The sequence below is a fragment of the Lygodium microphyllum genome, chromosome 22, assembly GCF_053477565.2.
Source record: "Lygodium microphyllum isolate KBCC chromosome 22, Lygodium_microphyllum_v1.1.10, whole genome shotgun sequence".
Classification (NCBI taxonomy): Eukaryota; Viridiplantae; Streptophyta; class Polypodiopsida; order Schizaeales; family Lygodiaceae; genus Lygodium; species Lygodium microphyllum.
In genome coordinates this window covers 89266794-89280669 of record NC_141156.1, presented here as the reverse complement: position 1 = coordinate 89280669, position 13876 = coordinate 89266794, and the positions used below count along the sequence as shown (strand labels likewise).

Here is a 13876-nt window from a genome sequence, read left to right as displayed (position 1 = left end):
AATCGGTCACCAAACAGATCTTTTTGGGGGGGGGGGGGGGGGGAGTTCTCCAAGAAGCGTGGTCGGGCAAATCACCTGCATATGCTCATCTAAAAGTGTTTGGCTGCGAGGCTTTTGTGCACATTCGTAAAGAAAAACGCAGCAAACTTGAGCCAAAGTCTTGTAAATGCATTTTTCTAGGATATGGTGACGAGGGAGAAATGGGGTATAGATTGTGGGATCTCGAGAAAAGGAAAGTAGTACGCAGGAATGACGTTATCTTCCGTGAAGATTGCATGCACAAACAGCCCGAAAAGACTGAGGAGGTTTGTAGGGTTGTTTTCCGGGAAGAAATACCTTTTGGACAGCAAAATGTGCTTGCTGTACAGCAGCAAATACATGCTGTAAATGAACTTGTAAATGTAGGAAATGATGCTGGAAAAGATCAGCCAGCTTTTGCCAATGAAAATGAGCCATTACATATGCAGGAACAGCCAGGACAACAAGCTGTTAATGCTGATTTTACAAGCTGAAATGCCAGGACAGCATGCTGAAAATGGAAATTTGCAGGAACAGCCAGCAAACATTGACCATTGGGTTAGGAGATCGTGTAGGGCTACTAGACAACTTGACAGGTTTGTTCCTGGTGCAATTAATGTGGCTGAATATGTCATGCTAACAGACTGTGGTGAATCGTCTTGCTTCAAGGGAGCAATGGACAGACATGATAGCAAGAAATGGTATAAAGCCATGCGGTATCAGAGATGGAATCTCTTTAAAAAAATGGCGCTTGGGACTTGGTGCAGTTGTCTAAAGAGCAGAAAACCCTTCCATGCAAATGTGTTTACAAGATGAAGGTCACTTCTAGTTCCTCACCAAAGTACGAAGCAAGATTGGTTGCAAAGGGGTACAAGCAGGAGCATTGAATTGACTTTGATGAGATTTTCTCTCCTGTAGTCAAGATGACTACATCTAGAACCATTTTGGGCTTGGTTGTAGTTGAGGATATGTAGCTCATACAAATGGATGTAAAGACTGCGTTTTTACATGGTAATCTGCATGAAGACATATATATGCAGCAACGTGAAGGGTTTGTTGAACAAGGGAAAGAAAAAATGGTATGTAAACTCAAAAGAAGTTTGTATGGGCTGAAACAAGTACTGAGAGAATTGTATCATAATTTTTATGCATTCATGCAGTCCCAAGGCTTTCATAGAAGTCAAGTGGATCATTGCTTGTACACCAAGAAGGCAGTAGATGGCAACCTGATTATCTTGGTTTTGTATGTTGATGACATGCTGATTGCTGGCAGAGATACTCATGCCTTGGATTCATTGAAGCAAAGTCTTCATGGCAGCTGTGACATGAAGGATCTTGGTGATGCAAATCACATTCTTGGCATGCGAATAGTTAGAGATAGATCGAAAGGCTTACTCTATCTATCTCAGCAGTAGTATATCTCCAAAATTTTGCAGCGTTTTAATATGGAGGGGAGAAAAAGAATTGGGATTCTGTTGCCTCCATATGTGAAACTTAGTGCAGAGGACAACCCTACATATAATGATGAGAAGGCTGAAATCGCCAAGATACAATATGCTTCAGCTGTTGGCAGTTTGATGTATGGGATGGTTGCTAGACGTCCTGACATTGCCTTTGCAGTGGGAGAGGTTAGCAGATAGATGGCAACCCTTGGCAATAAGCATTGGGATGCAGTGAAAGGTATTATAAGGTACCTCAAAGGCACAAAGGAGTTGTGCATCTGCTTTGGAAAGTAGAAGGCATCTATTGTTGGCTTTATGGATGCAGACTATGCTTGTCATGCGGATTGCAGGAAGTCCACTTCTGGGCATGTGCTTACTTTCACAAGAGGAGCAACCTCTTGGATCTCCAGGCTACAAAAGTGTGTTGCATTGTCTACTACAGAGGCAGAGTATGTGGCTACCAGTGAGGCATGCAAGGAGGCTTTATGGCTTTCATGTCTGGTGGGAGAGCTTGTCATCACAGAGTTATCTATTCTCCATTGTGATAGTCAGAGTGCTATCATGCTAGCATGAATCCTGTCTTTCATGCAAAGACAAAGCACATACGGGTGAAGTACCACTTCATCAGAGATGTACTTGACATCAAGAGCATTGAGCTTGGTAAAGTGTATACAGATGATAACCCTGTAGACCTTCTCACGAAGGGTTCTCCGGTAGAGCGGTTTGCTCATTGCCGACAGATGATGGGAGTTGGATAGATATATGTACTTTAGCTTTGTACATACCTAGAGTTAGCTGATTCTTTTCTCCTCTTAAGGCACATTGCCTTTTGATGGGAGGTTGTTGGGAATAAAGGCCTTGTGCCTTTTAAATATGCCCGGGTGTGAACACACCTTTAGCACTTCTACTTACACATATATATATCTATCTAAAAACCTAAAGGTACACTCGTCATTGTACTTGAAAACGTGTTCACTCTCTACTCTGCTCTCTTGCACTCTCTCTGTCTCTCACTGCGCGTAACGATTGTCTGCCTCGATCTCCGTGTCTAATCGGTCCCTATAAGGTCTCTTAAGAAAAGAAGCAAGAGCCATTGAAAATACTTTATTTGGACAGTGTAGAAGCAAGAAAAAGACTGCCCACCAGCATTCTCTAAATTAACATGTTGTCTTTGAAAGGGGGTTTGTGAAGCAAGCCCACCATCACTACAAGTGTGACTACCATTTAGTGCCAACCAATCCGATCTCTGATATGCAAATGATATATTTGATCCATAGTTGCACAGTCTAACAACAATCACCCTTTGATTTTCCAATCTTGCGAGGGATATTCCAATTTCTTGTGTGTTTTTTGTTTGGGGAGGGGGGGGAGTTGCAAAGCACGTAAGGAAGCTGAAATAGTTTTCATAAGTAACGATGGTCTTTGGGAACACGAAAAAACCTTCATACCAAGCGAAAGACATCATAGTGGGTCACATAGTCAAAAGTGCATCGCAATCAGCCCAAGCCTTACCATTCTATTCAACATGACCCTAGCTTGGTGTTTGCCTTCCCATGAAACAAGTCTTAGAATAGCCAACAATTCAGTGTGTAGAGGATTAGCTTGCAAGCGATCAACATCGAGATGCCTATGAACAAGTTGATCAACATTAATAACATGCTACCATGATTCTTGAATCTTCGTTTTCGCATGCAAGACAATCGTGTGAGTCTCCACATCTAAAATAGCCCCATATGCCCATTCTTTTCGGTGTACATATATGATTCCAAGAGATCCAAGAAATGCTAGATTGTGTAGAATTCTTTGTTCAAAGCATAAAGGGAATAGACTAAGTTATTTCACCTAATTGGACTTTGACCAAGGGAGCAACAACAAATAGTATGAAAACATTGGTACCATGCTTGTTTAGGCCTCTTTAAGACACATGGGGAAGGGCTATGCGTGAGATTTCTAGTAAATAAACTTGCCAGCAATATGTGTGGAGATCCATTGAAGCAACTTCTTGGACACAACATTCACCCTCGAGGGATAGCCCAAATGTCTTGTGATACTGCCTGTAGCTAATAAGAGCAAACTTGGTAGTATTAATATACAGCCACAAAGCTAGTGCAAACAAGATATCTCCATTGCTCTACAATAATCAGCTTTCAAAAACATAAATGTATCATCAGCCAAGGCTTGAACAATCAAATGTTGTGTCGAAGGAAGGGACAAGCCCACCACATTACCATTTGCAGCCAAATGTGATAACATTGTCAAGATAGGATGTGTGGCAAGAGCAAAGAACAAAGGGCTTTGAGGGCAGCCTTGTCTAAGAAATTGAGAAAGGGTGAAAGGTTATGTAACTCCATCATTCAACATAATTCTAGAAGAAGAATTTGTGTTGACAGTGTAAATCAAATGAGACATTTGAGGGCCAAATCCCATTGTTTGCATAAGCTGGGCTAGAAAGGTTCATTCTAGATAATTGAAGACTTTTTCCAAGTCCAACTAAATCATTACCATTTCTTTTGATTTGTGTATTGGCCATAATTAATCTCCATTTGCATATTTAAGATATTATTCAGAATATTCCTTCCCTTGATAGACCCATTTTGAGTAGAATGGACTATATTTGAAAGATGCTCATGAAATCTATCACCCAACACTCTTGAAAAATTTAATACATGTTTTCCATCAAAGAAATATGTCTCCAATGCTTAAGAGCAGAAGGTGATTGTGTGGAGATTGTAAGCCTAGCTATGTTAGTTATGTCAGTCAGTCTGCTAGTTGTGATCTCTTGTGAGAGTCAGACGGAGAAATGGGAGCTCTGACTGTTTAGGTGCATTTTCTTCAATTGTAGCTTCCTATGTGTATTCCTAGGCTAGTTTCTGCTTTCCATAGTCTGCCTACACCTGTCAGACATTGTCATTGTCATCTGGAATTTTGTCTAGGGCCTCCCTATTTGTTCTAGCATTTTTTGAAGAGTGACCAGTACTTATTGTTGGTGGGCCAACATTTTTGATCCCCCTTAGGTGTAGGTCGGCCAGTTTTTTTGGTCTCTTAGCTATTTATAGCTAAAACCCCCACTTGGCAGACATACACACTCTTTTTTTTGCAGGTGCACACTCCGATACTCCGATATTTCATGCTTGGTGTTGGCATTGTCATTAGCTTGATCTAATGCCCTTGCAGACGCTTTGGGCTATGTGTAGGAATCGATGAGTCCATGTCCATTGTATCAACGTTCTTCTTCAATCAATGCAGTAAAATTCCTTCATCTTTTGCTCTCTCTCTCTCTCTCTCTATATGCTTCTCTTTGTGCTAGTGTTTCTCTTTTGTTCCGCACTCTCACATGGTATCATTGCCTAAGTGAGGACACTGTTTGAAGATTTCTTACAGAAGAGCAAGTTTTCATCATGGAGGAGCAGCCTAGATTTATAAAACGAAGATTTTCAGCTTGTGTTTGTTGCCTTCATAGGGCGTATAGGTGGTCCACTACTTGTTTGACCTTCCTAGCAGCTAGGCGACTTCTTCAGAACGCTAGGTGACAACATCGAAGCATTAGGAGGCCCTTGTTTTTTGTGTTTTGTAGCAAACACAAATTTGTGTTTTGAAGGCGAGAGCTTTTTGGCTTAAGCGACAGCTTCCCGATGTAGGTGATCCCCTTCTGGAGGTAGGCATCAGATTTTCCTTGATAGACGACACATCTACAATCCGTGTAGCTCCCCTTCTGTCTCCTGTGCGGTCTCCATCAAAATGCAGCTTGTTGGGTGATTGCAGGATCGAATATGTCTTACCAATTCACGAGCTTTGATGACTTATAGGAGGAGCTTCTTTCTAGACACTCTTTTGAGCAGAGATGTGATTATAGTAGGCTAGAGAAGTCCCTTGTTTGCACCCATCCTGCTTCTATTCATCTATCATTGAAGGCTCTGTCCGAAGTGAAGGTGCGGTCCTTGATACCCTCGGTGCAGGTGCTTGTCATATCTTCATTACCCAAGGAAGACAAACTCCATGGTTTGAACTATTCGTTGTGGTCGTGTAAGGTGGAGTGCATACTTGACACCTTCGATCTTTGGGCTCTTGTTTCTGGTTTTTCCCCCGTCCATGGTTTGAACTATTCGCTGTGGTCATGTAAGGAGGATGTAGCAGATGGGACTTCTATGGACCAAGTAGCGTTGTGGGATCGACTCAACCCTTGAGCTTGATCCTTTCTCTTTATGAGTTTCTAGGATTCTGTCCTTGTGGATGTTCGGAGGTTGAAGATTGTAGCGGAAGTGTGGAAAAAGTTTGCATCTTTGTATCAACACAAGACATTTGCCCACAAGATTTTCCTTGAGAAGAACTTGCGGATACTCAATCTTGATGATTCCTCCTTTATAAATGAGCACATCACGACGATGGAGGACATGAGGGTAGAGCTTGCCTCTCTTGGTGGGATGATATCCTCTGAAGACATGGCTATGATCCTTTTGACTCAATTGCCATCTCCTCGGTTTGATATCTTCTACACCAACCTTATCACAAGGACCCGTGAGACACTCTTATAGGAGGAGCTTTCAGTGCTTGTTGAAGCATGATGGGTGACTCAGAGAGGTTGGGGCTAGTGGTTCTTGGTCCACCAAGGCATTTATTGTATGTACATGTGGAGGGAAGAAGAAGGCGCAGGCCAAGGACGAGAACCACGAGGACAAAAAGGATGAGAAGGAGAAGCCCAAGTGGCCACATTGTGGGAAGGGCACTCAACCCGAGGGGAAGTGTTGGCAAAAGTATCCCCATTTGAAGCCAAAGGAGAAGGATTCAAAGGATAGGAAGGCTACCCCTACGACAACATTGTATTTGTGCATGTATTTGTTGAGGAGGATACAACTCTTACTTCTTCCGCTCAAATGAAGCCTTGGCTTGTTGATAGTGGAGCCTCTTCTCACATGGCCTACAGATAGGATTGGCTTGAGGACCTGAGTGCCAAAGAGGGCACAGTCACCATTGGTGACAACTCTATTGTTTCCGTTTGAGGAGTAGGGACTATTCCTTTGTTGCCAGACAGGCAGTCTTCTTTGGTCAAAGTTCTCTATGTATCGAATTTAGATTTTTATCTCTAGTTCATGGCCGTACACTGCTTGGTATCCCCATGGTCTTTATATAGGATGCATTGACAGTGGAGGATGAGTCTACAGGTGCCTTTCTTTGGATAGGATCCTAGGAGGGTAGGCTTTACATACACACAGTGTTAGCCGCGATGTCTTGCCACAAGCTTGGGCTTTTTTTGGTATGCACGTTATGGTTATCTCAACTTTGATGCTATCTGATGGGCTTCTCGGAAGAAGATGGTGGAGGGACTTCTTGATTTCCCTTCTATTCACACTTTGTGCTCTAGCTATTTGAGGGGCAAGCAACATAGGTAGTCACATCCCCAGATTGCCACTAGGAGGGCTTTTACCCCACTTGAGTTGATTCACACCAACTTTGTGGACCTATAGGCACGGCCTTTGTGCGTAAGGCCAAGTATTCGATGTTGATTATAGAAGACTTCAATTATTATGTGTAGCCTTATTTTCTAGAGTACAAGTGCGAGGCGTACTTCTGTTTTTGCAAGTGGAAGGTGTGTGTGGAGACACAGACTACTTCCAAAGTTCATGGTGTATGAGTAGATCATGGTGGAAAGTTTACTTCTAACCTCTTTTCTTAGTTTTGTAGGGATCATGGCCTTTGGGTGGAGTATACCCATCCAAACACATCTTCAGAGAATGGTGTGGTGGAGCATGCGAATTGGATCATGCTAGAGATGGCCTGTTTGATATTGGAGCATCGGGGTCTTTCTCATACCCTTTGGGGTGAGGCGGTGGCTACTATGGTTCACATTCAAAACCGCTCCCGGACTTCTGTATTAAAGATATGACTCCTTGTGAGGCTTTCTTTAGTCAAAAGCGTTCAATGCCTGACTTTTGCATCTTTGGATGTGATGAATTTGTCCATGTGGACAAGAAGAAGAGGGAGACAAAGCTTGACTCAAATTCATATCTTGTAACGCAGAAGTGAATACATTTCCAATCCAAGGAAGAAGGGGAGGATCCCTAGATCCATCATGTCAAACTCTTGTCGAAAAATTTTCAGAGTATGATCAACATCCTGAGTATAGCTCCCTGTAATGATGAGATCATCCACATACAAGATGAGCAAAATACACTGGTCATCGTGAATCGTGAAGCCACTTCGTAGAAAGAATTGATTAATCCTCTAGTACCAAGCTCTAGAGCTTGCTTTAGGCCAAAGAGGGCCTTCTGCAATCTGCGGACATGGTTCTTCTTCCCTTGCCTAAGAAAACCGGAGGACACTCCCACACTCCGTGCTTGGTGTTGCCATCGTCATCAGCTTGATCTGATGCCCTCACTAATGCTTTGGGTTGCGTGTAGGGATTGATCAATCCATCTCTGTTGTATTAGTTCTTCTTGGATCGAGTCCCTTGTCAATAATGAAGAACACACAATGCAACTCTCAAATGCTCTTGAGGAGTCTTCTTGAAAGAAAGACAACAATGCCACAATAAAAGAATTATTTGGCCGAGCGTGAATAAGCCAGATGGGGGAACCAACAAGACACCTATAACGGGTGGCATTTGTGAGGGGAGCTTTGGCTCCCATAAGCTTGGACTTTGGGTCCATGGGGCAAGAAATAGGTTGACAATCGGCCATACCAAACTCTGAGAGAAGCTTGGAAATGTACCTGTGCTGTGAAATAAAAATGTCCTATCGAGGATCCCTTTATCCATCATGTCAAACTCTTGTTGCAAAATCTCCCAAGTACGACCAACCTCCTGAGTATAGCTCCTTGTAGTGATAAGATCATCCACATACAAGATGAGCAAAACACACATGTCAGCCTCAACCTTCCAGACACTCCCAGGATTTGAGAGGGGGGTGTTAGCTTGCCTATGTTAGTTATGTCAGTTTGTCATCTCCTAGTTGTGAGCATCTATTAGAGTCTGGCAGAAACATAGGAGCTCTGGCAGAAACATAGGAGCTCTTGCAATTTAGGTGCATTTTCTTCAAGTTGTAGGCATGTGTGCATCCCTAGACCAGTTTACACTTTCCACAGTCTGCTTGCACCTATTGGACATTTTCATTGTCATCTAGGATTTTTTGCAGGGCCTCCCTATTTTTTTTGTCATTTTTTCGGGAGTGACCAGCATTTATTGCTAGTCAGCCAAGATTTATGGCCCCTTCAACTGGAGATTGGCTAGTTTTTTTGGTCTTTTGGCTATTCCTAGCCACCCCCCACTTGGCAGACGTACACACTCTTTGGTTTGCAGTTTTTTGTTTGTAGGTGCACACTTCGACACTCCATTCTGTGCTTGGTGCTGCTGTCATCATCAGCCTGATGTGGTGCCTTCACTAACGCTTTGGGCTGCATGCAGGGACTGATCAGTCCATCTTAATTGTATCAGCATTCTTCAGTCAATGCAGTATTCTTCCTTCATCTTTTGCTTCCTCTCTCTCTCTCTCTCTCTCTCTATACTTCTCTCTGTGCTTGTGTTTCTCTTCTGTTGCGCACTCTCGCAGAGATATGCTAGAGTTTGCAAAAGAAAACACTAAGGGTACAACCATGATTGAAACACAGAGAACTCAAACACAAACACAAAAAAGCAAAACACAGATTGCAAAAACACAAACAGAGAAGAAAGAGAACTCTAAAGTGAATGAATGAATGCTGTAAATGAATGAAAGAGTGTACAAGATGCTCAAGGGTAGAGTTGCCTAGTAGTCGGTGGCTCTCATGGGAGCGGGCTGAGGGAGTAGTTGGAGTGTGATGTCCATCGGAGATAGATCTCAAGTGCTATAACCATTGGTCAGAGTTGAGATGATGCTAAAAGTGGAAGGGCAGTAGGCTGAAAACCTTAACGCAGCAATCTGTGGGGCTGGATTTGGTAAACACAGCAATGGTAACCACTTGAAGATGATGATAGTTGATCATGGGAGGCCATAGGAAGTTGGGCAACAATAGAGGAAGGTGAAGATGATGTTGTCTGGGCCTGCATTACAGTAAATGCAAGCTGTAGCATGCACTGGAAGCATAGTTGATAACATATGTCTCATACTTCCATGTGTATAGGTATGAAAGTATGATTGAAGTATGATTCAGACTCCCGGGCTGAATTATACGTTGCCCTAGTTTTTTTCTCAAAAGACTCGAAAAATATTAGATTGATAGGTTGAACCTTAATATGAATTGTAGTCATTTCAACAAAGGTTACATTTTGAAAAACAAGCATAAAAGACATTGAAGTTTGACAAGGGGACTGTACACAATGTCATGACTCATAATATATCATAGTACTCTAGACTTTATAGAGACAACCCAAGGGACTAAAGAGTCAAGGGTCAAGACTCAAGATTGTAGACTTGCTGTGGCATGTGCTACTCAAGTTGACTCATGAGTCATTTTCATCTTTAGCCTCCTCCTCCTCCTCCTCCTCATCGTCATCATCGTCATCCTCATCCTCCACCTCATCTTGTGGCACATTAGAGGTACCGGAACTTGATGCACCTATTGTCAGAGGAGCTGAATTTTCATCATCTTCCTCTCTCATTTCTTGCAAAGCAAGCAACGTTTCATCATCCTTTTCCTTGCTTAGCATTTCCAAGGTCACTTCTATCTTCTCAAATCCTCTTTGTTTCAACTTGCTTATGAGATGCAAATTGGTGTGTATAAAAACAAGCTTCTCTGTATTCTTTGGCTTAAGCGTGTTCCTTTTCTTTGTATGAGAAAAAGTGCTGGAGTTTCTCTCACATGGTGAAGCACGAGTGCCTTGAGACAATATCCTAAGTGTCAAGTGTTGCAAATTTGGTGTCTTTGCTCCAAAGATTTTCCACCATTTTACGCGGTGATGCACCCTCTTCTTATCCTTTGCAATAGGATGTGCAAATGCATTTGACTCAAACTCATACTTATCCAACTCATCATTTATCCTCCCTTGAGCACTTACATCGTAGTTGAAACATGTTCAATCACATCCATCCAACCCTTACTCGCCTCCTTGTCACCACCAAGATTCTTTGCTCTACAAATAGGATGGAGCATAAAAGCAACAACATGCAATGGAGAGTGCATCATGTTCCATCAGTCTACACAAAGTCACAAGTGCCTTGACTTGCTATAGCTAGGAAGCATAAAAAACCTCAGGACTTTCAATATTTTCTATCATGCAATGAGCAAGCTCATACGCCAACCCCATGGTGCACCCTCTCTATCAGCAAGATGTGAAATCTTTGACATTGGAGCACACAGTTTCATAATCATCTAAGCATTGGTCCAAAATGAAGAATGCAAGATAATAGATGAGACGTGCAAAGCCTTGGTACTTTTGCAATAATCATCACTAACAACGATGCGATACAATCCATTAAAGACTCTCTCATGCAACATGTTTACCAAAATGATAAACATATATACAAACCGAGTTTGTTATGGCTTAAGCAATTTTTTCGAATTGAACTTTCTATATAAAGCAAGAATTGTATTTTGTCATGTGATAAATGTCACTACTTTTGTAGCTTCTTCCAAAATAGGCTTCGCTCAAGAAAGTTCTCTAATATCCTCAAATAATCAAGGAAATGACATGCATAACGGGTGTAAAAAACGGTTGGCCACTCTTGCTTAATCAAGTGACCAACATGAACACAATTGTTTGCATTGTCTATGCATACTTGGACTACATTTTGAGTCCCCACTTCAAGAATGGCACTCTTAAGAATTTCAAAGATATACTCTCCTCACTTTTACTCACCACTTGTATCAATTGATTGCAAGAATGTGGAACCAAACATGCACAAAACCATTACATTGATAATGGGTATTAGATCATCCATCACAAACAATGCTACAGCCATACCTTTTCCATTTCTCTCTAAGATCAAGTAAATCTCTTTGCACACATTTGACCTCATCATCCATCTTTAGTGCGCAAGTGATGGTACGAAGGAGCCTTGAAGCTTGGGCCAACATTTACAATTTCCTTCACCATGTCAAGAAAGTAAGGACTCCTCACCTTCCAAAGAAGAATGTCCTTTGCATAAAAGAACCGATGAAGGGCAATTGATGCCTCTTTCCTTGATTATATGTTCCAACTTTGAAATAAGGGGCCTTCCCTAGCATTAGCTTTGTGCTTTTTAGGCATCATTCCATGAGCATTACTAGCTTGAGTGGAACAAGCAACCACGCTAGGACTAGTGCTTTTTGATTCATCTTTCAAATTAGAAACCTTTGCATTCAATGCATTGTGTGAACTCATGGGAGCACTTACATGCAATCCACGAATTGCATCTTTTACATCTTGGGGTGCATTAGATCATTTATCAACCTCAAATCCCTTCAGCCCCAAGATGTGGGCGCGAATATGAGCGAGGCCACCATTCCATGTGTGGGACCAATATTTGTGTTGCATAATATGTTGTCCATTCTTCAATTTCTACAATTTAGTGACAAATTGCCACTCTTTTCCTCACTTTTGAACCATGGTTAGTTGTGACCTGAAAAATTGAGAGAGAGAGAGAGAGAGAGAGAGAGAGAGAGAGAGAGAGAGAGAGAGAGAGAGAGAGAGAGAGAGAGAGAGAGAGAGAGAGAGAGAGATGATTGTTTACGAAAAAAAAAAGAGAGAGATGATTGTACAAGACTGTCTTCAGAGGTTCTCTCCTTTGCTTGGGTTACAGCCATTGCATCCATGGCGTGACTGAAAGTTTGTGCTTCTTGATGACTTTCAGAAAAGGTCAGCGAATCAAATATACCATAAGATGGTGGAAGCTAAAAGATGGGTCATGGGGAAGGTTAATAAGTTCTGGCATCTCAGGGATAGCAAAAAGAAGTGTTGGGACAGATTTATCCAGCTTTGGAAGTCTAAGGTTCCGTATCAGGGTAAAGTGTTCATGTGGAGGCTGCTCATTGGGGGTCTTCCAATGGGAGAAGTGCTCTGTGCCCGAAAGATCTTTGCAGGGCGTTGTGTTTTCTCTACTACATGCGATGAGACATTACTTCACCTCTTTGTCTCTTGCCCTGTTGCGCGGCATATCTGGAATTTCATTTCCCGTGTGTGGTTCTTGGTGACCGAGCATTGCATACCAATTCGTTCATGGATTATGGGAAATGTGTCCTCTATGCCCTCTGTCTTTAGATTGTTCCTGCCTATTCCATTTTCTTAGATGGACAGCCCTGGGACACATCTGGCGTACTCGTAATGCCTTTATTTTTGACTCGGCATCGGGCATCCATGGGCATGTGGCCCGTGTGCGTGGATTGGTGTTATGGCAAATCACTTCTATGATGTCAGCTGACCTAGTCCTTCCGGACATTGCTGCTTCCTGGCTGGCAATTGTTCGCTCTACTCCAGCTGTTCTTTCTGTCTGATTTATTAGAATTGGTTATGTAATAGGTCGTTCTGAGAGCTTGCTCACATTTTCTAAATTTCTACAGAGACAGTGTGAGAGAGGTTGAGTATGCTGACCTGATGGTCTGATGTAATAGAATGTAAGAGATAGAGAGAGAATGTTGACCTGATGGTCTCATGTAAATATTTGCTAAATTCAATTATCTTCACGGAAAAAAAAAGAGATGATTGGGCACATGCTGCCTTGTTTTTACAAAGGTTGAGCACACTGTCTTGAAGCTGAATTTCTGTAGACGCTGATGACTGAAGTCTAAATATTGTTGGTTGCACACGCGCAAGCTGAGGGTTGCAGATGCACAAGCTGAGGGTTGACCACGCAGGTTGCAGACGCAAGAAAATTGCAGAAAACAGAGTTGAAAAGTGCAGCAAACAGGTCGCCAGGCAAAAAAACGTCAAACTGGGGCGGTCGTGCCCTTTTTAATTTATGGCCAAAAGAATGCCACGTATGAAATGTTATTTCATACGTTGTCATATGAGACATTTTTAGACATTTGGTATGATCAATCATATGCATTTGAATCCAACTATGATTAGAAATGGCTGGATAGCAGGGCAGTTTGCTCAAACTGTAAATGCAACCATCAAGAGGGGCAGAAATTGGTTAGTAGGAGTTGAAATCAGTAGGCGGAAACAGTGGATAGGGTGCCAAGGGTTGTTGAAGATGTGGCAGTAGTCGTGTGTTTGTTAAAGGTGTGAACCCCTTTTACATCTCCCAGCATTAAATAAGGGTCAAAGGTTTGGGGGAAACCTTAGGCCTATATGGTTGAGATTCTAGTTCTTGTACTTTCATCTCACTTATCATTGTCTATCTATTCTCTCAATTTGTGTGTACTTGGAAGAGCTCTTTTTTCAAGAAGCTTAAATTAAATGAGAATATTTGGATCTAGACTTCTAGCCAGCCAACAAAAATTATAGCAATCATAATTGAAGCCAAAAGGCTACCAAAATGCAACACACAATTATCATGTGGGGGGCACAATAGGAGTGGAGGGAATAA

General features: G+C 42.2%; 1 protein-coding gene and 1 pseudogene across 8 annotated transcripts in view; one reads left to right on the top strand and one right to left on the bottom strand.

The window, feature by feature from the left end:
* Positions 1-13876, top strand: part of LOC148017397 (kinesin-like protein KIN-14I) — a 133797-nt gene that overhangs the window by 57211 nt on the left and 62710 nt on the right. The window lies entirely within an intron of this gene.
* On the bottom strand, positions 9871-10553 carry LOC148017398 (uncharacterized; annotated as a pseudogene).